At 34.0% G+C, this 20,427-nt stretch overlaps 1 protein-coding gene across 5 annotated transcripts in view; it reads right to left on the bottom strand.

Annotated features, from left to right (window-relative positions):
• Positions 1-20,427, bottom strand: part of ZBTB20 (zinc finger and BTB domain containing 20) — an 897,756-nt gene that overhangs the window by 548,596 nt on the left and 328,733 nt on the right. For all 5 annotated transcript variants that reach the window (XM_055125915.1, XM_055125914.1, XM_055125917.1 and 2 more), the window contains one exon: positions 1,999-2,072. The gene's annotated coding sequence lies outside the window, so the exon portion shown is untranslated. The remainder of the gene's footprint in view (positions 1-1,998; positions 2,073-20,427) is intronic.

Below are 20,427 nucleotides of genomic sequence, written 5' to 3'. Positions count from 1 at the left end.
AAAACAAAAACAAACAAACAAAAAAATGATTAGACAAACTCAGGTGCATCACACCATATATATTGTAGTCCAGAAGATTCATCATTCTACTCCAGTGAAAGCGACATAAAACACAAAACGTAAACAGAATATTAATTATGACAAACAAATGAGTCCTTCTTAACTTGGTAATGGGAAAGAAGCATGAAGTCAATGAAGAGACTGAGAGATCAATGCCCAATGCAATATAGTGAGGAGGTTTGCCTCTAATAAATTCCTTTATAGTTCTCTGACGATAAAAATATCTATTTGGCACTTGGGCTGTAGCTCAGTTCTGGTCTACTCACTTGCGTGTATGAGATTCTGGGTTTGTTCAGTAGCACCACCGGGGAGAGAGCGAGAGAGATAAACCTTTATATTCACCCCTTCTTTGCAATAAATATTTTATAACAGACAGTTTTCAATTTCAACAACTTTTATAATTGTACTAATAACAAAATCAATTTCTTAGTAACTATTATCATGCCAATTCCATAAAAATTAAATTACAAAATAAATATGAAACGGGTTACAAAAATGAAGAAGTACTCTGATTTTTAGAGGCCTTGCCATTTATGGGTTTGATCTCTTGCAGTTATGACAAAAATAAAAACAACTTTTATTTATTCACTCATACCAGTCAGGCACTGTGCTCAGTGGGCAATGGGCATAAGCTGCCAAAGTTCTCTCTGATTCACCAGATAACCCAACAGTGAGAGGACGCTGCTCTGTCCATGCATCATTTCAAAAAAAAAAAAAAATTGTACCTAGCAGGAATTTAGACAATAGGCAGAGACAGTTAAACAACTTCAGGCTTGTCTACAATTAACACAAGAGAAATGTAGTCAGTAAAAAAAAAAAGTACCATGAATCAAAGTGAAAACAGGAGAAATAGTCTGAATCACTTCTCTGGAAAGGAGTTGAGACACTCTGCAAACCAGGATGCGTGTGCCCCACAGCTGGCCTCCCAACAACTCAAGGGGATGAGTATTATTTAAGGGTTTTAAGACTCTCTCCAGTAAAAGACCTTATAACACGTTAAACTGCAAAACTTAGGAAGACATTACTGCCTTCTGGATTTCATTACAAAAATATACGTTTTGGTCTAAACTAAAATAAAACAAACAAACAGATTGACGTTCCTTGTAGTATTTCACAACCTTTGAGAGCAGCATTAAAATGAGTTTCTTTTTTTTTTCCCCTCCCCACTATAAGCCTCTGCTTTCTTACCCTGGGTGTCTGAATCCTTTATATGCTCGGGTTCTATTCACTGCCTGTTATTCAGACATTGAAATCCCAAATGTTAATTGTTCTTCCAAGTACATTGACAAAACAGCAGCTAAATAAGGGTAGACCAGACTGTGGTAGACTCTGACATGCATTTATGGAACAATGGGGCTCTGAGAGACAGCCTTGTAGCTCACGGGAAGACATAAGATGTGCTATTTTGACTGCTTCATAGCAGAATGGGGAACACACGCACACAAGGGAATTATGCATTTTACTTAGTTTTGCCCAAAGTCCTCAAGGCAACAGAATCTTCTGATGTCATCATGAACTTTCTTTCTCTTCAATTCCATTGACACAAAGGCTAAAAATTTCTAATGACATCATAAAGAAAAAAGGAATCAACCATGATTCTCTAAGAAATCTGTTACCTTCAGTGAGACTTGCACCAAAACGCATGACTATTTTCTGACAGGGTGTATGTCACTGTGCTAAGGCACAGTGGGTGACTCCCCCCTAATGCAATTCAAACCAGCCAAAAGGAAGGATTCACAATTTAGGTTGGATAAAAAAGACATACTGAATATTGAGCTCAACATTTTTTTAAAAGAAGGAAATCATTTAAATGTGCATTTCTTCGGGGACATTCAAAATCTCACTCATGTCTAGTTATTATGTTACCAATATTTTTGTCCTTTTTTGGGGGGTTGGTCACAAAACCACAGAGGAAAGGTACAGGAAGCTTTCACTTACAGAAATGCAGGGCAGTTCAATCTTTTGTTTTTAAGGTGCAGTGATTTCAGTCTCTAAATGTAACTTCAGGCAGTCTGAAAAGAAACAGGTTAAAATCTCTTTCAGTTATAATTGGTATTTCAGATTTAATTAAAAATTAAACTTTCATAATGTTTCACCATCCAAAGCAATGCATTATCAGTCAAGCGTGGCTTTTTTTTCTGTTAAGGAAAAAAATCTCTTCCCAGAGTAGTTTTTTAATGAAAAGAAAAGGATCTGAAGACAGAAAAAAAAAGCAATTGTGAAAAACAAAATATGCCTCCATTTTAAGGATTTTATAGTGATATACTAGAAGCTCAATTCGTATGAATTTTAGCTATATCCTATTTGATTTAGAAAAAATAGCAATTCCACAACAACATTTCACAGCCTAAAGATTATATAAACTGTTAATTTCAAAGAATGAAGAAAATAATCTATGATCTAAAAACACATGTTAGGGGAATGTACTACTTCAAATAGAGTTGGAAAAAATGTCAAATAACTAAATTTGTGGTGTGGCAGATGAGGGTGAGATAAACAAATACCTGTATATATTTGCTTAGGCCCATTAAAATGGCCTATTACAATGTATTATAGGTCTAGTGTGTGCTTTATCACATCATAAAGGGCACACTGTCACACACAGTCACCGGTCTTTAAAGCAAAAAGTAAAGAGCAGCAAGGTTGAGCCAGATCTCCCGGTTTTACAAACACTGTACATATATATATATATATATAATTCATATATACATAATATATATAATTCACATAATATATACATATGTATATATTGATTATACATATCTTGAATTTTAAAATCAAGAGTAAAGGCATACAAAAATATCTGAGTAATAAATATTTGGGCTTAAAATGTCATACTATTTTTTAAAAAATTCTTTCTTCAAACACCATCTATAAATAATAGTTTAAGAATCAGACTAAATTAAGTCATTCTTGCTTTTAGATTAGCTTTTAATTGATACAACAGGACTTAGAAAATATAGCTGTTTGTTGTAAAATGGAGGTAATGCAATTATATATTTTCTTTTACAAGTCAGTATATATATATATATATATATATATATATATATCCTATATTTGTCAGACTTAAAGTGATATGTTTTGTCCATGTCACACCAGCACAAAATCAGATTTAAAGCATGATCATGAATCAGTCCTGAATCTGCATTTATTGTTACACAATGTAACTAGAGCTCACTTGCAAATTCTTTATTCCCTAAAGTATATGAAGGAATATTCTGGGTATTGTGTCTATTTGATGTGCATGGGTTTTAAATGAAAACAGCTTCGGATTCACACTAACTCCATCCATGAATGAAGTAAAAAAAAATCACTGACATTGACTAAACTTTTCCCCTGTTTCTCACATGATGAATTAGACTAAAAATGCTCCAGTGTGAAGACAGAAATTATGGAGGCGGCACCAGGGACAACTGAATGAGAGGAAGGGAGTGCACATATTTCCTTATAAGGCAACAAAATATTCTTAAAAGAAAGTGACAAAAATAACTCGTGCTCAGAAATTATATGGAATAACAGTAATTCCTGATAAATGACTCAGAAATATTAAAACTGCCCACCTCTATATAAATCTGAATCACTGATTGGTATTGTTCTACTCACCCCTCAAGTATGGTTGGTGAAAATGATTCAAAGTCTGGTACAGACAAGAAAAGATGATGGAAACTAGATTGCCTATTTACATATAAACTATTTTACTGACAACTAATAGTTCAATTTAATCAGCCATATTTCCTTTGCTTTAATTCACCAGATGTTGAGTGAACTGAAGTATCAGTAAAAATTAATAAAGTCATTTCTATGAAGAGACGGTCTACATAGTTACATTCTCTTTCTTTTATGTATTTCTCAATTCTTTCTTAGAACTTTCACTTTCCTTCCTTCCTTCCCTACTTCTAATTTTTTTCCTTAATTTCATTTTTTCCTTATTTATTTTTCCCACTATTTTTCCCCCTTGGTGAGGGTAATGAAGCTCAAAAATAACATCTTGTATCCTGTTGAGGGAAACTTGGTCACAACTATCTTTCCAGATGACAAACTCATTCTTAAATGTCTGTTCCTTAATCCAAAGAAAACAGAGCAATTGAAAAACAGAGACTCAACATTACTTACCACTACTAGCACTACAGCTTTTAATTCCTATGATACATTCAGCACAAGGAAGACTGAAGTTTATTTACATTATCCTCTAACCTCAAATAGGACCACAAATAAGACTAATAACAGGACCATTTTGTGGCACTCCGGCAAACGGCTGGGCAAAACAGATGGATCTTACTTTGCGCCAGAACTCAAAAAAATACAGTCGCCAACTCACTGTTGGCGACTACGTATCTTGGCCCAAAGATGGACCTGGAAGTAGGATCAGTTGTCTTTCATATAAATACTGCTCCTACTCAGATTTGCCTCCTGAGAAAATCATTAATTCTGTCACAGTGTACAATGGGTTAAGTACTAGGAACAATAGTCATCAAAAAAGTGAAATATTCAAAAGGGATGTTGGATAAGATTAAGGACAGAATGTTAGAACTATGCCCCTATTTCAGGTACTATGCTCTACTTTTAAACTTTTAGGGTCCCTTCCCCCAAGTCCAGTACTGTATAATGATGCAACCTTTAAAACAGTAGGGTTCCACAGCCTATGTCCTGATAATTGAGATCTAAAATTTTACCTTACAGGTAGCCATGATCAATGCCAGTAATTATGAAAACTGAGCACCAATGTCAGATTTCTTTAATGAGGACAAAATTGTATACAGCTTTATAGATTACTCAAAACTCAGTGATGTGCTGTTAAACAATGTAAATTACAAAGTCCAAAAGAATGATTCGCTTGGCAGAGATCATTTAGCAAAAAGAGTTGTACATTCTGAACTAGTTACTGATTTTAAATGAGTTTCCAGAGCAGTAGCAAACATTCTATTACAGTAACCTATTCTGTAAGTCACAAGACCCAAATACAAAGACTACAGACAATAAAAAATAAACTGAAAGGGGGTGAGGAATTATGGATCGTAACACTGACTAGGAACAAAACGCAGCTTCTGACTACATGACTTTTAAAATTCCCACAGAGATTTTAGTTTCAGAGCTAAGGGGTTTAGATTTTTACCAAGTCACAGAACTCAAGAACAATAAAGCACTACAGTTAAGGAAGTTGATGCTAACCCAGGCACTTATAATTCAGATGAATTTTATCTTGCTCAGATTGTTTTCAAGATTTTACTCACCTTTCTTGGACTTATTTGTTCTAAACTGTTCATATTTGAGTGTTCTTTTAGCGATGATTACTGTGGTTAGCAGAGAGAGAGCACAAATAACAATACTTTACTCTTCCTAGTTCTTTTTCTCCTTTCCACTATGACAATTTCATTATGAATATATAGCCCAGTAACATGAACTGCTGTGTATTCTTCGGTCATAATTATTTTTTTACTACACTTTAACCAACTTTTTCTTTCACTATTTTGACCCTCTTCAGTTCTTTCTGCTGATAATGAGATAACTGGGAGTAACACACACACACACACACACACTCACACACACACACATGGTGCCACACAGTTGGCCATGGTGCTTGGAGGGAACAGCATTTCTGTGGTGGTGCCTGGTGCCTATCTCACTAGAAGCTGTAGAGATGCTTACACATCTCCACAGGTTACACTCCCAGCCATTTTGCCTGCACATCTGTGGTGTCATAGTGCTCGTGATGCTGGGAATAAAAACAGAATCACCTGGCATCAGTATCAGAGTTGCTTTGATTCCTCTCAGTGCAAGTTGCAATACCAGAGATCAAACACAGCTTCCAAAGGACAAGACAAGTATGTGAGCCACGGAGTCATCTCCTGGCCCCTCATCAGATATTTCTTTTTGAATACAATCCAAAAATATCATGTAAATTGTGTTAGTATGTACTGATAAAAGATAACGGCAAAATTTTTATGATAAAACCATAATGCGTATCATTATCACATCAAAAACAATAGTAATTTTAATGTTATTAAATATGCTCTATATGTCAAATGATTAACTTTTAATTAAGAGCTGTTTATTTTAAAGGGTGACCTATCTAAGCAAGTGTATATTTGAATCACAATCCTACTTTGACAGATAAATTATCAAATCCATTTTTATATTAACTTCTTTATACTGTTCTTTATTACTGAGTCCTACAGTCATATGAAAACCAGAAAGTCTAAGTTCTTTAACTTTGTTTTCCTTTTTCAAAACTGTTTCAATATTCTAAATTCTTTGCATTATCATAAAACATTACTTTTTGTATTTTTTATAATTACATTCAATATTCCAATACCAATCCCACCACCATTACACCCACCCACCACCATTATTGTACTCTCATAAAACTTTAGATCATTTAGATCAGATTGTGAATTTCTACAAATATGACTTCATTCTTATTGATGCCATGATGATAGTATTTTTCTTAAGTTCAAATTTTGCTGCTAAACATAGAAATGCAGTTGACTTCTGTATTGTGCTCTTTTTTCAGTAAACTTTTGTTTTGTTTTTGACCAATGTTCAGTGCTTGGGACTAGCTCCTAATGGTGTACTGCTCAGGGATCACTCCTGGCACAGTGCTGGGAATCTAACCCATGCTGGCTGCCTATGAAGCAAGCACCTCCTTTGCTATACTATCTCTCCAGCACTTTAACTTCAGTTTTGATAAGCAGTTGGATTTTTCTCTTTCTATGGATAAAATATGCTTGACTGCCCTTTATGTTGCTCATTTTTTCCTTTGCTGCTCTATGTTAACCCTCTGCCTCTGGCTTTAATGAATTTTTCTGAGAAGTCAATTGTTATTCGAAGTTTGGTCTCTACATTGAATTATACTGAATAAGCCAATTTTCTTTGCAGGAGCTTTAAGTCACACTGAGCTGAGCTCAGGGATCATTCATGGTGGTGCCTGAGGAACTATATATGGTGCCGAGGATGGAACCACATGCAAGGTAAAGACCTAAACCCCTGTACTATCTATCTCTTGCATCCAACTCTGTTCTGCAACTCTCAAGAATTTCTCTTCTGCTTTTCAAATATTTGACTTCAATGGGATTGTATATAGTCCTTTTTCCCCCCCATATGTTGTCTTTTGTGCTTCTTAAATACGTAGATTAATATTACTGACACTATTTGACAGGAATATTAAATTATTACTATTTAAAATATCTCTTCTCTAGCCATTCTCTCTTTTACTCTCTCCCATTCTACACATTTTTATGGTGTTTGGCCCACCTGAGGCTCTTCATTTTCGTTATTTTCTTTCTGGTCTTTAGACTGGATAACTAACCTGGTTTAGCAGGTTTAGCATTTTAATATGACATGCCAGAAGTTCTGATGGGGAGATTCACAGAGAAACTCCACACTAACACTCAACCCGGTAGTGTAGGCCTGACCTTTTAGTGCCCAGTCCTGGCTCTGCTATTCTCAGACCACTACTGCTGAGAGTAACCAGAGTCACCCTGATGGGGCTCAAGTGGTCCTGCGACATCAAGGATTGATCTGGGTCCTTACTCATGCCAGGCAAGCACTTCATCCCTTTGAGCCATATCCCCAATTTCAGGATGTAAGGTTTATTGTAGAACTAGTTGTATTGAGTTATGTAACTCCAACCTCATAATATTTATTTCCTCATCTCTATTTTTATTAAATATTCACTAAAATAATTATCAGTTAAGCATTTACTGTATCATCTTTTAGTTACTTAAATGTATTTTTAGTACCTGTTTTCAAGGCTTTGTCTGTTACATCAACCTTAGCTTCTTCCCCTACAGTCCTAGAAAATTTCTTTTGACTGATTATTTAATAGGGTATGGGTCAGCACACTCCTATTTCTTTCATATTTCATAGTCTATTTTCTTCAAAATTAAAATTTTACACACCATATAATAGAAACTCTGGTTTCTCATTTGTTCTTTCTGGATGTTGTTGCTGCTGTTGTTTATTACAGGTTGAATTCTGTTTAGTCTCTCTCTATCATTTCCACAGCTGCTGATGTCTCTGATAACACTCTCTACTCATTTTTAAAAACCAAGACAGCTGCTCTTTGACGTTTATATCAAGGAACTGCTTATATATTGTATTAAAACACCTTCGACCAATAAACTAAGATCTTTTGTCAATAAAAAAGTGCATGTGTAAGGGAGTGCATTCAAATTTCAGGCACATTACTATCTTCCTCCTTCGATTTTAATTTCTATGGATTTTTTTCTAAGGCCACAACCTAAGCCTTATATAAACCGAGTTTATGTGGGTATTTTAGACTCTTCTCTGATATTTCCTTGCCTGTGGAAAGTCTTCCAACCTATAAGGTACATATGATTCCACAAAAAGGCCAGTATTTCTGTATCACTTTGCTATGATTAAGTATAAAACCTTTTAGTATAATACCATATAGCTTTTATGTTGTATTACATCAACTAACTCCCTTTCAGTAATTAAGTTGCATGTCTCAAAGACTTCTGCTTTGGCAAATCTATTGTATGAGAATAACATTTACGGGGATAAAGAAATGGAAATAGTTCCAGCTAGACTGCATCACTGTGTCACTGTCATTGTATCAGTGTCATCCTGTTGCTCATCGATTTGCTCGAGCTGGCACCAGTAATGTCTCCATTGTGAGATTTGTTGTTACTGTTTTTGGCATATAGAATGTGCCACAAGTAGCTTGCCAGGCTCTGCCTTGTGGGCAAGATACTCTCATAGTATGCCAGGCTCTCCAAGAGGGTGAAGGAATTGAACCCTGGTATGCTGCGTGCAAGGCAAATGCCCTACCCGCCTGTTTCAAGTAATTTTGGAAAAAAATCTAAACTATCATACAAAAATCTAGACTATCATACTATCATAATCTTTCGTATGACTGGACAACTAAAGAGGTTCAATTACTTGGATCAAGTTATTTGTTACTTTCCAACTTATTTTCCATTTTATGCAATCTATAACTCTTTGAGAACAAACTAAGTTAATAGGTTCCCTGAGAACTTAACTAACTCACAAAAGTTATCAGAATGCTTCCAAACAGGAATAGGGGATAATGTTCACTTTGAAAATAACTTGTGTTATATGATCATTCACAATAAAATCTCCTCAGACTCTTCTAGAGTATGTTAATTTGAAATAGATTTACAAAATCATTATCACTGAAGTGTGCTACACATTTAGTGTCTATTTCAAAATTTTTATTTTTATTAAAAGAAATATAAATGAATAGAAAAATCAATAAATTAATTTTGTGCAACAGAATTTCAGAATGTATACTTAACTTTGAACATGTTATGGACATTTTTGTTTCATATTCTCAAAGTGTCTATAAATACAAATAAATATGTAAATAAAACAGAATTTTCTACCACTACAATCATTAATAATTTACCTTTAAACCAATAATTTAAACCTTTAACTCATGTTAATTTGTCTTAATTTGTATGTCAGTAGAAGTTATAAAAGTGAGTACTATTGTTCGGAAAGCAGGAATCCGATTCATAAACTAAAACATGAGAAAATCACATATATGGCTTAAGGGTAATATATCAGTTTGTAATATACTGAATTGGGGGGATATACAAATTTTAACTATGAGGAAACTGGAGCCCCTTCATTTTAATATATATATATAAATATATCTCTATATACATATGTATTTGTATATATCTATATATACAGATGTATATATGTGTATGAATACAAATGTATGTGTACATATATGCAACAGTAGAATAAACATATATACATTATATATAGCACTGTCATCCTGTTGTTCATCGATTTGCTCGAGCAGGCAACAGTAATGTCTCCATTGTAAGACTGGTTGTTACTGTTTTTAGCATATCGAATATACCACGGGTAGCTTGCCAGGCTCTGCCACGCGGGCGGATACTTTCAGTAGCTTGCCAGGTTCTCTGAGAGGGACGGATATATATATATATATATGTATATATATATGTGTGTGTGTGTATATATACACACACACAACAGCAGAATAAAGAATAATGTTGAGAGAGAGGTTTTGGCCAATAGGATAGCACATGTCCAGTTATTTTGTGAGGTGAACAGAGTGCATTACTTTCCAACTGTATTTTTGTTAAACTTTGTAATTTTACAACTGTATTTTTGTTAGATTTTTGTAATATTTACATATTTACAAATGTTGACCTACAATTTGAAGTCAGCATTTAATTTTATAATCATTTTTGCTATTAACAAAGTAATCCTTCAAATGTTTTTCAGCTAATCAATCTAGAATTCACTTCAATCCAATAACAAAGACATATCACAGAAAAACAACATTTTCAGGAAGGTTGTGCTCTTTTCATTGTAGTTTAGCATACCAGCATTTGTTTCTCTTCAATCCCACCAACCCCACCGCCCCCCCCCCACACAGACATTTTTATTCAGAACTACTGACTCTTGCAAATCAGAGTTTCGTGCATCTAACTTTCCATACCACACCCACCATTGGGGTTTAGGGGTCTATAGTGGTGCCAGGGATTAAACCAGGGTTGACTGCATGCAAGGCAAGTGATTTATCTACTATACTAACACTCTGGCTAAGGCGAAACATTTTTGTATAATGGATTATGCTGTCCTTAAATTTAGCCCATAACCTCTACCTCTCTACCTAAGAAATTTTAGTATATTAACTCTTAATGAAGTATTTGTAATTGTGCTATGCATTACACATTTTACGTTAATTTTTCTTAACTAAAATGTTAAAGACATTCATTGTGAAAAATTGGAAAATAAAGTTAAATATAACGAAGGTAAAAATTACAAATATCAATATCATGCAGAGAAAATTAACTACTGGTAGCTAAAATTATCTTATTCAAGTGACAATTTTTTTATATTTTTATTAAAAGTAACATGATTTACAAAGTTACTCATAATTGAGTTTTAGACATACAATATTGAAGCAATAATCCCACCACCAGCGTCAACTTCCTTCCACCAATATTTCCAGGTTCCCTACCTTCCCCTCCTCCACACCACTCCCTCCAGTCTTCCCTCTTAACAGGCACCTTTATAAACTCAGTTGTTAAAATTTTGGTCTCTTGATTTCAGTGCTGTTGATACTGTGGTTTAAATATTTGACTCTACCACTGGACCTTAATACTCTGACCTGAACCCATTGCTTCTCACCTGTTTCATCTCCCCTCCCTTCCACTATTTCTTTCCGTCTCCTTATAGTCTGGGGCCAAGATTAATCTGGGCATCCCCTTTAACACATTGCATTCCCTCATCCATTACTCTAAATACCACATGTAAGTGATATCACCCTGTGTTTATTCTTCTTCTGGCTTACTTCACTTAACATGATGTCTTCCAGTCCCATTCATGTTGCTGCAAATTGCATGATTTCATCATTCCTTACAGCTGTGTACTATCCCACTGTGTATTTATACATCTTCATGATCCACTAATCTTTTGTTGGACAACTACGTTGAATCCAAATCTTAACAATTGTACTGAGTGCTGGAATGAATAAATGTGTGCATCAATTTTTTGGAATGAATGTTTTTCTGTCCTGGAGACAGGTACCCGAGAGTGGAATTGCTGGATCAGATGAGAGCTCAGAGTTTACTGAGTACCCTCCATACTGTTTTCCACAGGGATTGGTCTAGAACACATTTGCACCTGCAGTGGGTGAGGGTTCCTTTCTCATCACATCCCCGCCAACAGAGATTGTTCCCAGTCAATTTGATATGTGCCATTCTTGCTGGTATAAGATAATATGTCATTGCTGTCTTGATCTGGATTTCCTAAATAATAAGTGATGATGAGCATTTTTCATGTGCCTGTTAGCCACCCATTGGTTTTCTGCAGAAAAGTGTCAGATAATTTACTCTCCCCATTTTCTGATGGGGCTTTTAGACTTTTTTTTTGCATGATCTTCATGCATACTTTATAGGTCCTGGATATAAATGCTTTATCTGATATGATGAATGTGATTATTTTCTCCCATTTATTTAACTGTTGTTTAGTTTCTTTTGCCATACAGAAACTTTTAATTTTGATGTTTTTCTATTGAGCTCGTTTTCATACTGCAGTCTTTTCTAATGCATCATATCGCTGCAAACTCCTCTGAGGTCTAGGTCTTGATATATTTTTGCTGATATTTTCCTCAATGTACTTTATAGGTCCAGATCTTTTACCTAAAGGTCTTTGATCCACTTTGAGTTGACTTTTGTATAAGATGTGAGATACAGATCCAGCTTTAATAATTACATGTGCTTATCCGTTTTCTTTTTAATAATTTAAGGATGAGATCTGGAAATGCTAGCAGGGCTCAGAACACTCTTGGTAGCTTGTAGGAAGTAGGACTGCGGTACTGGTGTTGGGGGATGTGGAGCTTGATAAAACACAGACCTAACATATGGAAGGCATTTGCTCTAGCACTTGAACCATACCCTTTGCTCCTAAACATGAGAGTTTTTTTTTTAAACTTTTTATTAAATCACCATGTGGAAAGTTACAAAGTTCGCAGGTTTATATGTCAGTTATACAATATTCAAACACCCATCCTTTCACCAGTGCCCATATTCCACCACCAGAAACCCCAGTATACTCCCCGCCCCCACCCCTTACCCCCTACTGTATAACTAATGAATTTCACCTCATTTTTTCTTTACCTTGATTACATTCCATAATTCAACACAAAACTCACTATAGTTGTTAGAGTTTCCAAGCAAGAGAGACAGACCTACTACATTTGATAATTAGTTTTTCATTGCTGGAAATGAAGAGATATGTAGCCCCACTGCTACAAGTACATAGCTCTCTCTCTCTCTCTCTCTCTCTCTCTCTCTCTCTCTCTCTCTCTCTCTCTTTTTCCCTTTTTCCTTTTCCCTTTTTTTTTTCCTTTTTCCCCCTCATCCTCCTTCCAGCGCCTCATAGTATGGTGTACGCCACGCTGCGTCGGCCAGCATGGGGCTTTTGCTTAGTTCACAGTCCAGAGAGCTGGCTGCTACATTAAAAACCTTCAAATTTTCAACAAAAACTTACTGTTATTATTTGGAGTTTCCCCCCCAAGTCAGACCTGTTCAAAAGGAACCATTTCACATTGCTGACAATTATAAATGTTAAGTCGCGCGGACGCAGCGGAGCCCCGGCCCTGGCGGGGGCTGGCCCTGTATCCCGTGGCTGTTTCAAGTTCAAAGCACACATTTTTTTTTTCCTCGCGCCAAAAGTTCATACCTTCTCAACGGACCCACAAAATGTTGGACACCACGCCGTCTCCCGGAGGGGAGAGAGAGAGTTTTTAATTCCAATTTGGTTTCCACTTTTTCACCCATTTACATCACTCAGTTGGCTCATATTCTACTAGATTGCAAGTACACAAGTAATGAAAAGATTTTGATAATAGTTATTTTCCACAAAATTAGTTTAGTGATAAAAATGTACTTATTATTTTTGTTTCCTATTGTTTTTATTCAGTTATTGGGTAACATTATATTACTTGAGTTTTAGCCACTTATATTAAGATATTTGATTCTATAACATATCGAAGTGATCACTTGTATCACTTGTAGTCTCTTTGATCTTCGATTTGCTCGAGCGGGCACCAGTAACATCTCCATTTGTCCCTGTTGCGAGCTAGTGTAGCCCAATGATACCTGCTCGCTCCAGGAACACAAAGAACCTCAAATCGTTCACTCAGAGATTTGACGAAGAAATCTGACCATCTAGTTGGTGGGCGGCCACGAGGTCTTCTGACGTCCTGTGGAATCCAGTCAGTAACAGCTCTAGTCCAATGGTCGTCTCTGAATCACATATCATGACCGGCCCATCTGATTTTTGATGCTTTGGCAAATGAGACAGCATCCCTGATATTGATGTAAAATGCACATGCAAAAATATTCTATACCCATAAAAGTATACAGTAGTTTTAGAATAGATTAAACCACTTTAGTTTCACATATGAACTTTAGAAATGATTTCTTTTTAATTTAATTAAAAAAAAACTGTAATTTACAAAGTCATTTATAGCTAAGTTTTAAGAACATAGAATTTCATGCACACGGAACATTTTCCAAAATAGACCATGTACTGGGCCACAAAACATACCTCAATAGAATCAGAAAAATAGAAATTGTTTCAACTACCTTCTCAGACTACAATGAGCTGAAGATAGAAGCTAACCACACACAGACGCAGAGAATCAAAGCAAACACCTGGAAATTAAACAGCTCAGTGTAGAACAGTGAGTGGGTCAGGAAGGAAATCAAGGAAGAAATAAAGAGATACCTTGAAACAAATGAAAATGAAGACATGAGCTACCAAAACATATGAAACACAGCTAAAGCTGTGTTAAGGGGAAAATTTATAGCTCTGCAAGCACTCCTTAGGAAGGAAGAAAGGGCCTACACAGATAGCTTGACTTCACACCTCAAGGCCTTATAAAAGGACCAGAAAAAGGAACCCAAACCAGACCGAAGGAAGGAAATAATAAAAATCAGAGCAGAAATTAACGACATGGAAACCCAGAAAACAATCCGAAAGGTCAATGAAACCAAGAGCTGGTTCTTTGAGAAAATAAACAAGATTGATAAACCGCTAGCAAGACTCACAAAGAAAGAGAGAGAGCGATAACTCTAATAAACCGAATCAGGAATGAAAAGGGGGACATCACAACAGAAACCAATGAAATTCAAAAGATCATCAGAGACTACTTTGAAAGTCTATATGCCACGAAACAAGAGAACAAGAAATGGATGAATTCCTTGACTCCTACAATCTCCCAAGACTGAGCCAAGAAGACTTGGGATACCTGAACAGACACATTAATATCAAGGAAATTGAAACTGTAATCAAAAGTCTCCCCCAAAACAAAAGCCCAGATCCAGATGGATTCACTGGTGAATTCTTCCAAACATTCAAAGAAGACCTGTTGCCAGTTCTCCTCAAGATTTTCCAGGAAATTGAAAAATCAGCAATTCTCCCAAATAGTTTCTATGAAGCACATATCTCCCTAATACCAAAAGCAAACAAAGACACCATTAAGAACATAGAATTTCTACAATAGTCCTATTACCACTGATGGCCTCGTATAAAACAAAGATAAAGTGGAAAATTCAAAGCTATAGCCAAATGTTACATGCCAAAGTCAAATAGTTTCGATTACAAACTTATTATTTTTATTTTTACTGTCTTTAACACAATACAACATTATAAAAACTGAATTATAAACACCGTAGTATCCTTGACATCTACACACACATATATAAATATACACACATACATATCTCAAGAGTCTAATCCGTTCTCTCAGCAGCGATATCCTTTCTGTTAACTCTGTCATGTAGAATTATAACATTTCCCACGGTGCAAATTAACTCCAATTCACAAAATTCTTTAAAAGATGTTATGAAGTGACATATATATGTCAATACACACACATACACACATATATACATATAGCTTCCTCCTCACCTTATCATAGAAATACAATGAATCAATAATATGTTTCATTATGACAGTTGTTTCAATGTAAGTAACAATCTGGACATGTGGAAGATGTGTCCCTGATATAATTATTTACATTTTAATAAGATAACAGGTACTATATAGAAAGGGAGAAATGGTAGCTGAAAAAAATGTCCTGACATCTCTAAGGTATGAGTATTAATCAGTAGTATTGCTTTCAAACTAAAATAAGATAACAGTTCCGAGGGGTAGGTAATATGGTCAGTGACAAATATTATTCAATGCAGACTTGTAACATTGAGGGAGCAGCAGATAATATTTGATAAAATATTATCAAATTCTGAGAACACTTTAAGGTTGTCCTTAGACAAATATCTTACAGCAAATATCAAATGTTATGTTGAAAACGATGGTAGCGTGAAAAAAAATTCAAAAAGTTCTAAGGACAGGACTCCATTTTCTTAATAGACCAAAGATGACTGTTAAAAGATGAGTCCCTTTTAGCAGAGATGCTAAGTTTGTGTTAGTATTTGTTTTTCTCTTACTTTGCATGGAAATTCTTTTATAAATGGATCCAAAAATTTGGACTAGTTCTTCAATGAAATATGTTATTCAGAAGTAATGGTCTCACTATAAAATTATAGTGGACGGCATTATTCCGATTTTCAAAGTCTGAACAGGGTCACCTTCTGTAAAGAAAATTACTACTGTAATATTTCATAGATTAATGTGCATGACATTTGTCTCTCCAGTGTTATTCCAAAGATTAGAAAAAATCTTGCAAAAGTACATAAAATATTTAAGCAGCAATGAGAAAATAAATGATAAAGTTACAATAATGACAGGAAAAGTACCAAGAGATCAGAGTGAGGTCAGTATACAAAAGAAATATTGCTAATTCAAATGCATCTCCTTAACCATTAGTTAAGAGTATTCATATATTTATATGAATTACTATAAAGAAAATTTTATTAGGATTCATTTTTACATTTTTTCTGGTTTATGTTATCTACCAACTAGTGAATAAGTTTCCTGGAGGTGTATTATTTACACTTTTCTTTACTCTTGTTAATCATCAATATGACACTGCAAAGAAGATTTATTCCTATTAAATATTTGCTTATTCCTATTAAATATTTGACTTGTGTGAAATATAAAGATTGGTCAAGAGAATATGGTTTCAGAATATCAGGTGTTTAATCACTCAACTGTATAAAAGAACAACATAAGATTCTGAAAAATAGAAAAATTACAGTACAAGATAGGGAAAAACAAAATAGGTTATACTATACTCCACTGAAGCAATAAGATTAACACCCAAAATACTTTAATTAAAAGTAAATCAATATAAATATATCTAAATACTACAGATAATTCAGAACATTCTCAGAGAAATTAAAACAATGACATCGTGAAATTATTTTCCGCAGCTTCACAGATAGTTTCTGTCAAAATATAAAAAGTGGCAAAGGCTAGAAATCTCAATATCCCAATCAGGAACAATATAAATAATATGTTACAAAGATTAGTTAATTTTCTAAGATACTAGAGTCTTACAGATATTCTTGATTAAAGTAAAGGCAGAACAGAATATCAATCATGGGTAGCATGATTGGTGGAAAACATTTTCCACATAAGCATGCATTAGTTCAAATGTAAAATCTGATAATATAAATTAGAAATAATTTTATAAATAAATTTTAATTTTAATTTTGACATAACATATAGTTAGGCTATTAAAAAGACTGAAGATTTTCTTTCCAACAAAATCCCAAATTTAAAGTTTCCTGGTAATATGAAGACAATTTTATAGTGGGAAAACAAGAAATTTAACTTGATTGGTGAATGATTAATATTATAATGTTTTTAATTTAATGGGATTTGCATCTGAATTCCAGGATCTACTGAAAAGTTTTTGATGCAAAGCAAATGCTGAACAGTAAGCATTTGAATTAAATTTAAAATTAGTTTTAAAAAATATCTATGCCCATGAGAGACTGACAATATTTATTAATAAGGAAATAATATACTTCATTACTCACTCCTAAAAAACAAAGGGCCACAAAATAATACATTAATACACTTTACTTATTTGACAATAATATTTAAATATAGTTAATATTCACCGTAATATCAACATTAAGGAAGCTTGATAAAACAGCTTGATGATAAATTTGATTTGACTTTTTTTCTAAATATTTCTGAAACGTTACAAAAACATTAAGATGATAATGTTTTAGTTATTTATTATACAACATTCTATGGTTATATAATAAGGAATTTGGGGTGCTATATAAATTGTATTATTATATGTTTATAAATATGTAAATGAATAAAGTTACTTAAAATGAAGCATTATATAAAATGAAAATATACATTTTAATATGATTACAAAGATACAGATACAAATTTACAACCGTATAAAATTCCACTGGAAAACTCTTACAAGTTCAATAAAGAAAATTTATTCAAAAAATTGAGTTGATGACTAATCAAAGTATTTTTGAAACAAAATAAGGAAGGATGTGACTCAACAAATGTACAGACTTACTATTAACACTACTGGAAAACTAGTCAAAGAACTGAAAAAAACACCAATCTATAAATAGATCTGAATGCTGATAAAAATTAATAAGCAATTGAGATGGTACCTAAATAATTGGTAAAATGTTGCTCGGATAACTGAGTAAATATTGAGAACAAAAATAAGTAACATACTAATCTTATACCTTTAGGCTAAAATACATTGTAGAAGGGTTAGAAAGTTAAATTTTGATGACAGCAAAAAACTTATTTGCCTTTAAGTCTTTAATAATAAAGATAAAAGCAAAAACACTGTCATAGAGAAAAACAATTGAACCAGCCATACAAATATTAACATTTTATCATATCAAAAATATTAAAAACTATTTAATAGCTTGTGAAAATCGGGACAAACATTTTCAACATGTTTGACAAAATTAGTGACATAATGTTCAAAAAATTTTACAAATCATTAAGAGAATGAATAAAGAACATGAACAAATTATAAAAGGAAAAAAACAATGACAAGCATATGAAAAACATCCCTGCTTCATATTAGTTAAATCAGTGCAAATTAAAGCAAAATGAGTCCTTTTTTGCCTACAAAATTTCCAATAATTTATAACATGACACCATTCTGAATAGGTAAGAGCATAGTTAATAAAGGTCTCTCACATACGAATTAGAATGAGCTATTAAAAGACATTTTTATAAGTTTTCATTCTGCAACACATTAACAAATATATGACAAAAATATTATCCACAACAAATATTAGAATTTATAGATAAGAATGGTCTTAAAACAGGGGAATAAAAGTAGAAAAATAGTTCAAATGTCAGTGATAGAGGGGCTGAAGATTAGGGCTCATACATAGATATAATATACATACATCTATATAATACTATACTTATTCGATATGAGTATTTTATCACTCTGGGAACTAGTAATGTATTAATGGCAATTGAAAATATAGAATATAGAGTACAATTTATTTTTAATTTAATAGACGTATCATATATTTATATATAAACCTGTATTCATAGCAATGCATATGAAATAAGAAGTAGATTAAATCTTTAAACTGTTTATCCCTAATTTAAAATTTATTTTCTATATATATTTTCCTACTGGTGCCCGCTCGAACAAATCGATGAGCAACGGGATATATTTTCCTATTTCATCATAATATTCAATGAGTATGCCTTATCTTTATACCTGTAAAACAGTTTTCAACTTTAAGTGAACTGGTATGTGCATAGAATTTCAAGATACAAACAGAATAATGATCAAAATCTCTCCCTATATATGTGAAATTATTGTGCTCATTCATGATTTTCTATATATGGAATAATTATTAAGTATACGTAATTTTACTTTAATCCCTGAAGTGCATAAATTTGTTCCTAGTGAGGAAAAACAGAAAATAAATACACATTCCCATATAGAACCAATATTCTGACTACTTACAAACCTATTTTACCTACTTTCTTAGTAACTATTCTGGAACTGAGTTTGATAGTTTTCAGTATTAAATGCTTATTTGGCCCAGTCAGCCAACAACCAAGGAGGTAGTCTTCAACCAATTGTGCCCAGCACAATTAATAGTGCATTTGATTTTCATATTTCTTTTGCCTGAACGCCAACCAGAGTATTCTGAGAGCAACAATGGATGGAACTTAGATTTTTCATTCGTGCTTAAAAAATAGCTGCCAAAGTCAAGACATGCAATAACCTTCTAAGTAAGTTTGCTGGCTCCATATTGTATTTGAAGGCACACCCCTCCAAACGTCTGCACTCACCATCTGCTACACAACCGCAAAATAATGTGCTCGAGTCTGGTATTCCTTGGCATAGGCAAAGATCATCAATGTCCAACTCCATACAGACATGTGCACCATATCAGGAACCTTATGACACAGTCCTCAACATCAATGCCGCACTTTCAAGCCCCATTGCACATCAATCAAGTACATATGACAGTCAAGCTGATAGACAGAATTGAAGCCAAACCCTAAACACCTATGGTGTATGGATCTCTCCAGTTTGCCTGCAGCTCACCTTCTATTAAGACTATAGCTTTGTCCTAGTCTTCCATGCCAAAATAAGTCCATGGAGTCACTCTGGCAAGAAGTAGGGTCTACATCAATGTCAACAAACAAGTTTCTTGCTGCCGACCCTACCATCTGTCCTCTTGCTTCCTACCTCTCTTACTTTATGTGGACCTTGATGAATGGGATTCTAATAGTCCAAGATGCTCATTTAGACAGCCTTTGCAGATGGGTCAACATGATCACCCTCTGGCCAAACACCCGGAGTGACAGAGCTGAGTTTACCTGAAAAGTGCCATTTACAAATTTAATGTAAGAAGTGAAGAAAATGATGAAATTTTTATTAGCCTTTGTGTT

The sequence above is a fragment of the Sorex araneus genome, chromosome 2 (assembly GCF_027595985.1).
Source record: "Sorex araneus isolate mSorAra2 chromosome 2, mSorAra2.pri, whole genome shotgun sequence".
In the NCBI taxonomy this organism is placed as follows: Eukaryota; Metazoa; Chordata; class Mammalia; order Eulipotyphla; family Soricidae; genus Sorex; species Sorex araneus.
The sequence above is the reverse complement of the archived record's forward strand: the minus strand, read 5'-3'. Positions and strand labels throughout refer to the sequence as shown.